Source organism: Gossypium hirsutum, chromosome D03 (genome assembly GCF_007990345.1).
Source record: "Gossypium hirsutum isolate 1008001.06 chromosome D03, Gossypium_hirsutum_v2.1, whole genome shotgun sequence".
In the NCBI taxonomy this organism is placed as follows: domain Eukaryota; kingdom Viridiplantae; phylum Streptophyta; class Magnoliopsida; order Malvales; family Malvaceae; genus Gossypium; species Gossypium hirsutum.
In genome coordinates this window covers 9,865,997-9,872,695 of record NC_053439.1, presented here as the reverse complement: position 1 = coordinate 9,872,695, position 6,699 = coordinate 9,865,997, and the positions used below count along the sequence as shown (strand labels likewise).

Genomic DNA, 6,699 nt, shown 5'->3' with positions numbered 1-6,699 from the left:
TGGTAACAGGGAAAATTGCTTAGTTAATTGTTTTTCTATGTAATTGTGAGAATTAAGGTAAGTTACATCTTTTTGAACCTATGAACTTACTAAACTTATTTAAAGTTTACTCTATTTTGTTTTCTGTAGTTTATATTTTGCAGAACACAATGATCAGATCATCCCGAAGATCACACTATCCGACTTCAGTCTCAATAGACATTTAATTGTTCAACTCGGTTATGTGGCATTTAAATAAGAGTTAAATTATATATAAATGTTTTGTGAAAGAAAAGTATTTAATGGTGCTATGTAAAGTGTGTGTGCTTGTTGGCAAGTTGGTATGTTAACTTATGGCTTTGAAATGGTAACTTTGAATGTGGACATTAAGTATGAAATGTGATGGAACAACATGAATAGTTGGTAGGTTTGATTACGATATAGAATGTTTGAATAGGTGAGATTTTGTTGGATAATATGGCATAATAGTTCAAAGATTGAATTGGATGTTATAAGCTTGATATGCAGAACGGTTTTGTTGTCAAACTTATAAATTGTTAGATTTGTAATATGGTCAATAATAGGTGATATTAACTTTGGTGTTTTCATTGCACATATGGCATATGCATGCTTATTTCTAACTTGGCATGGAATGGGAATGTACTTTAGATTTGATTCATGTTGCGTGATGGTGCTTTGAGGCATATTGGTTAGATATAGGAAATGTTAAGTTCTTGCATGATTTTGTGCAATTTGGATAGGTCTAAAGAATGGTTAATTGCATGCTCATGACCTAGGTGAAGATTTGGTTTTGTAGCTTGTATAATAAGGCACTTATTACACACACAAACTAATACATAGTTGTGTGCCACACATAAGCAAGTGACACAGCCATGTGTTCTTTCTTAATTTGGGAAGTTTTGGTAAACACAGTTTCAATTTATCACATGGGCTGGCCATACGCCCTTGTGGGTACTGTTGATATGGCCATTAGATTTTCCACACAATCTCAGTTTGTCAGGCGTTCCAGTCATATGGTCGTGTGATTGTCTGTAAGTTTTTGCATTTAGGCCCACAAAACTTCAATGAGTTACACGGCCTGGATACACAGCTATATGACTCTAGTTTCACAGGGTCACCATTTGTAACACAATCTAGGCACACAGTTGTGTAACCCTATTTTGTGAATTTTTCCCTAGCTGTTTAAAAGTTTGCAATTTAGTCATTATTTGTACTCGGGTCAACTTAAGAGCTTTCATAAGCTCAATTGAGACTCGAATTTTTTTGTCAAGCATGCTATACTTGGATTATGAATTTTTTATTTTTTATTGATTGTTAAAGTTAGAAGTGTATGCGAATTATTCTATTAACTGTTGTAGCATCTTATAGATCAAGTCTGACGATTGGATCGGGTGAGAGGTGTTACATACTATTAGTAGCTTGTCCTAATGGACTCGGATTCGTAGCATGATCTTTATGGGTTCATGTTTTAGACCTAAGTATGTAAATTCATTCTTTGCACAACATATCGACGGATTCATAAAGAAGGCCCCCAATACAGACTAATAAAGAAAATCTACTCTTTCTTAACCAGTAGATAAATCTAGCATTCTCTCATATCTTACATATGACTCCCATAAATACATAGCTTGTATCTTTAATTGGCATGTAGACATAAGTTAGTAGTAAAGAAACTTATTATTGGCGGACTTATAAAGATAAATCCAATATCTTCACGAAACTAAATTTGTACCGTAATCTTGACGAAACTTCCACATATACGAGGGTCTTGATGGATTTCCACAAATATGATAGTCCTGATGAACTTCAAAAAATACGATAGTCCTGAAGGACTTCCACTAGATTATGCCATAACGACGGATTCATAAATATGAATTATTTCATGAACCTCCCTGGATCATGCCATGGCCATGGACTTGCATTTCACAAATACAACTTAAAGCCTTAGACTCCGTAGAGTCTCACACTACCCTTAAAGGGCTTTCATATTCTTCTCATACATAGCTTTCATATACTGGTGCGCGCCTTTCTCTGTTCAGAGCCCATCTGAACCTCCGTAAAGCTGAATACTGTATATATATCCATTCTCCGTTCAATCCACTCGAACCTCTACAAAGCCAATTAACACGTGGAACAAAGTGCACAACGTGACATATCACCCTATATCAATCTGCCAGAACATCCCTCCTTACTCTGCATATCATTCATATGCTTGCATTTCAATACACATGTACTCAACCAATACAACTATTTATACATGACACACATTACACCAAGCACATTATCATCTCAACAGTGTTAAACTTGCAACCAACATACATTGCATGGCAATACACAACATGTATTACGAATAATCATAATAATATTCAGCTGTAGAATAATTCATTGTTTGCAGGACTTAAGTTAACATATTCAACACACGATACTAAAATAGTAAACATCCATGTAAGACTTGAATTCTGGAACTCACCTGAAAGTCAACACCAAATCCACCTACTTAGATTTTCCCTTGCTACATGAGCCTGTTAGACAATAAAACATAACAAAAATTTCAAAATTCCAACTAAGAGAATTCCTCATCATAAGAACCACAATTTTTTTGCATGAAGAGGTCATTTAAATGGATACCCACAACCTTACGCAATATAGAACGGAATCACTGAAATCCTTAACTTCCCCCTTTTCTTAAATTCATTAATATAGAGACGTTGGGAAGCTTACCAGCTTACTAAATTTCCACTTTCTTAAGCTCGATCTTCAATCTCCTCCATCCATGCATAATGCACCTTAATCTTTCTCTCTTCTAGAATAGACAAGTGGAAACACAAAAATTTACACATTTTTACATACCCTTTTTAACTTAAAATCATACAGTTTCGATAAAATTCTTGTAGAAAAAATAATTAATTTTTACAAAATAATTAAAGTGCCCTTAAAATATGAACATGTTTAATTTTAGTTAATTTTATAATTAACTTTTATTAATTTCAGTTATTTTTGACAAATTTGCACAAAGGGCGAAAAATGGCTCGGTGGACACTGCTAGAAGTGCAAAATTGAGAAACAATTTGAAGTATCGAGGCAAACTAAATTTCAGCCTAAGACGGTCCAAAATTATATGTATTAATTCATAATATAATTAATTTTAATTTATATCCAATTAAATTTGGGTTAATAAATTATTATTAATTAATTATGAAAAAGTGGTCCAGTTGAACTGAACCGAGTGAACTGAACCGACCAAGAAATGGATAGCCCAAAAACTGTCCCAAGAGCTGACCCAAATTAGCTTATTAGCTGATTATTTAATCTTATAAAAAGGCCCTTGAATACTTGTTCAATTTTCATTCAAACTCCTCCACAATTGGTGGCTTTATAGATTTGCCACAAGCCTAATTTAACAAAGTTGAAACTATCAACCTTGCCATATGTGTGGCAGGCCAAGGGAGGGCTCTTTGGCTGATAATTTTAGCTATTTTTAACAGCCCTCCTCGGCTATAAAAACCCCATTAGGCTGGTCATTTGAAAAACACATCTCAAGCATTCACATCTTTCCTCTCTTCTTTCCACTTTCTCTCTTCTTTTCCATTCCAAAATTCCCTTACTCTCTTGCCGATTTCTCCTCTTGGGTAAGATGCTTGATTAAGTAAAATATGACTAAGTTATTCTTGCATTTCAATTTTTAGGTAACTAATGAATTAATTATTTAAACGGATTGAAATTGTAATTAACGGACACAGTACTTAATCAGTGCATGTTTAATCATCTAAGGTAGCTGAGGGTTAAATTAGCAACGGTATTTGACGATACATTTGCCTTGCATAACTTGCAAGATTATTGTGATTAAACTGTTTCAAGGTAAGGATACTTTTTTACTTCACATAGCCTTTTATGTGCTTATTAAATCGAGTTAATTGTTTGAATTCACATAGGGATATGTACAAGAGATTATTTCGATTTAATAAGTATGTATGTGCAATAACATATTTGCTTATTAAGATTTGTTTAATAGGTTGAATTGACATAGGGATATAGTCAAGAGATAAATGGATTTTGGTAGGTGAGTATGTTCATAAGTTAGCAAATTACCGAGTTGCCGTGAACTTATTCGTAACAATGTAAACATGAGTTTAATAATTCTAAGTTAAGAAATGAAATTAATCTAACACAATTATGTCATCTTGATTAAAATCGTATTTTGAAATCGTGCATTTGAGATTTATTTATTTAGTTTACTTAGTTTAAAATCTTAGTTTTTAATCACCCTCTTCAAACAAAATATTTTTCTTCACCAAAGTGTTTTAAATAGCATTCATAAATAATTCGTTTCACAGTCCCTATGGGTCGATAACTCGACATTTACTTGTCACTTTTTTATTTGTTGCGATTGTGTACACTTTCACATTTTCGTCGTTCCAATTTTTTGGCGTCGTTGCTGCGGACTGTGTTTTAAAAAATTCATTATTTGTGACATTGCTAGTTTTTCATTTTGGTTTATTTTTCTATTCAAATTTTAACGTAGTTAATTTTTCTATGATTATTTCAGGTGTTTATAAGTATTGGCCTAATCATCGATTTACTCTCTATAGACCCTGAAATTGAACGAATTTTTTGACAGCGAAGAAGACAAGCAAGTCAGAGAAGGACTAAAGAGATGAACTTCAAAAATCTGAATCAAGGAAATGGAGCAAACCTTGCTCAAAATCCTATCCTTATTGCTGATGATAGGGATAGAGCTTTGAGACAGTATGTCGTGCCAGTATTTCATGATCTTAATCCGGGTATTAGGACACCCAAAATTGAGGCACAACTGTTCGAGTTGATGCCAGTCATGTTCCAGATACTTCAAACAGTGGGCCAAATCAGTGGAATGCCTATATTAGATCCTCACCTACACTTAAGACTGTTTATAGAGGTGAGCGATTCTTTCAAGTTAGCCGGAGTACCTGAAGATGCATTACGATTAAAGTTGTTCCCATATTCACTAAGGGACAGAGCTCGAACTTGGTTGAACTCATTACCACTAAACTCAATTTCAACATGGCAAGAGTTAGCAGAAAAATTCCTTATGAAGTATTTCCCACCTAGAAAGAATGCTAAGTTGAGGAACGAGATCACTACTTTCCAACAAATGGATGATGAGTCATTATATGAGGCATGGGAAGGGTACAAAGAATTATTACGGAAGTGCCCTCATCACGGAATCCCACATTGCATACAACTTGAGACATTTTATAATAGTCTCAATGCTCACAGGAGGATGGTAGTTGACGCTTCTACTAATGGTGCTCTCCTTTCTAAGTCTTATAATGAGGCTTATGAAATCATTGAGAGGATTGCCAGCAACAATTATCAATGGCCAACCAATCGAGCAGCGTCAGGAAGACGAGTCACTGGAATACATGAAGTAGACGCTCTTACTTCACTCGCATCTCAAGTATCATCAATATCCTCAATGTTAAAAAATCTTACTACTAATGGGTGTAATAGTTTTGTAGCACAGCCACTGAATCAATTTGAAAATGTAGCATGTGTTTATTGTGGGGAAGGAAATTTGTTCGAAGAATGTCCATCAAGCCCAGAATTTGTGTATTACATGGGTAACCAGAACCAAAATCGAGAAAGGCAAGGGCTGCAAACCAATTTCTATAACCCATCATGGCAAAACCACCCGAATTTTTCCTAGAGTAACCAAGGGGAAGGAACCAGTAACAATTATGTCCAAACTAGATCGACCCAGCCACCTAGTTTTTCTCAACAAGCTCAGAAACCAACCCAAGCTAAATCATCCAATAGCCTAGAGAATCTATTGAAGGCATACATGGCGAAAAATGATGCCTCTCTAAGGAATTTGGAGAATTAAGTGGGCCAGCTTGCAACTGAACTCAGAAACCGACCACAAGGTGCTTTACCTAGTGATATAGAGAATCTGAGGAATCCAGGGAAGGAGCATTGTAAAACGTTAACATTGAGGAGCAGAAAGACTTTAGAGCCCAATTTCGTCCAAGTTGAGAAGGAGCCAGCTGACGCTCAAGACTCAAAGGAAGTTCAACCGAGTGTTGAAATTCCAGTTTCACAGAAAATTGAATCTACAAAATCCGACAAGGTAACTTCTGAACCAGCTAATTCTGATCAACAAATAACTTCGTTAGATACAAAATTGCCACAGAAAACGAATCAACCAGTTCTAGTAAAGAAACCTCCACCATCCTACCCCTAAAGACTTCAGAAGCAGAAGCAAGAAATTCAATTCAAGAAGTTCCTAGACGTACTCAAGCAACTTCATATCAACATCCCGTTGGTTGAAGCACTTGAACAAATGCCGAACTATGTCAAATTCATGAAGGATATCCTGTCTAAAAAATGAAGGCTTCGAGAATTTGAGACGGTAGCCCTAACGAAGGAATGCAGTGCATATCTTCAAGACAAACTACCCTTAAAATTGAAGGATCCTTGATGTTTTACAATACCTTGCAATATTTGAGCAACATATTGTGGTAAGCCACTATATGACTTGGGTACGAGTATCAACTTGATGCCCATGTCAATATTTAGGAAGTTAGGGATAGGTGAAGTTAGACCTACTACGGTTACAGTTCAATTAGCAGAGCAATCCTTAGCACATCCAGAAAGAAAACTCGAGGACGTATTGGTACGTGTAGACAAATTTATCTTTCCTACTGACTTTGTGATTCTAGA

The 6,699-nt window shown here is 35.3% G+C and overlaps 1 non-coding gene across 1 annotated transcript; it reads right to left on the bottom strand.

The window, feature by feature from the left end:
• Positions 1–5,098: 5,098 nt before the first annotated feature.
• LOC121215689 (small nucleolar RNA R71) lies at positions 5,099–5,205 on the bottom strand. Its single transcript, XR_005911665.1, has one exon. It is a non-coding gene; the product is annotated as a small nucleolar RNA R71 (small nucleolar RNA).
• Positions 5,206–6,699: the final 1,494 nt, after the last annotated feature.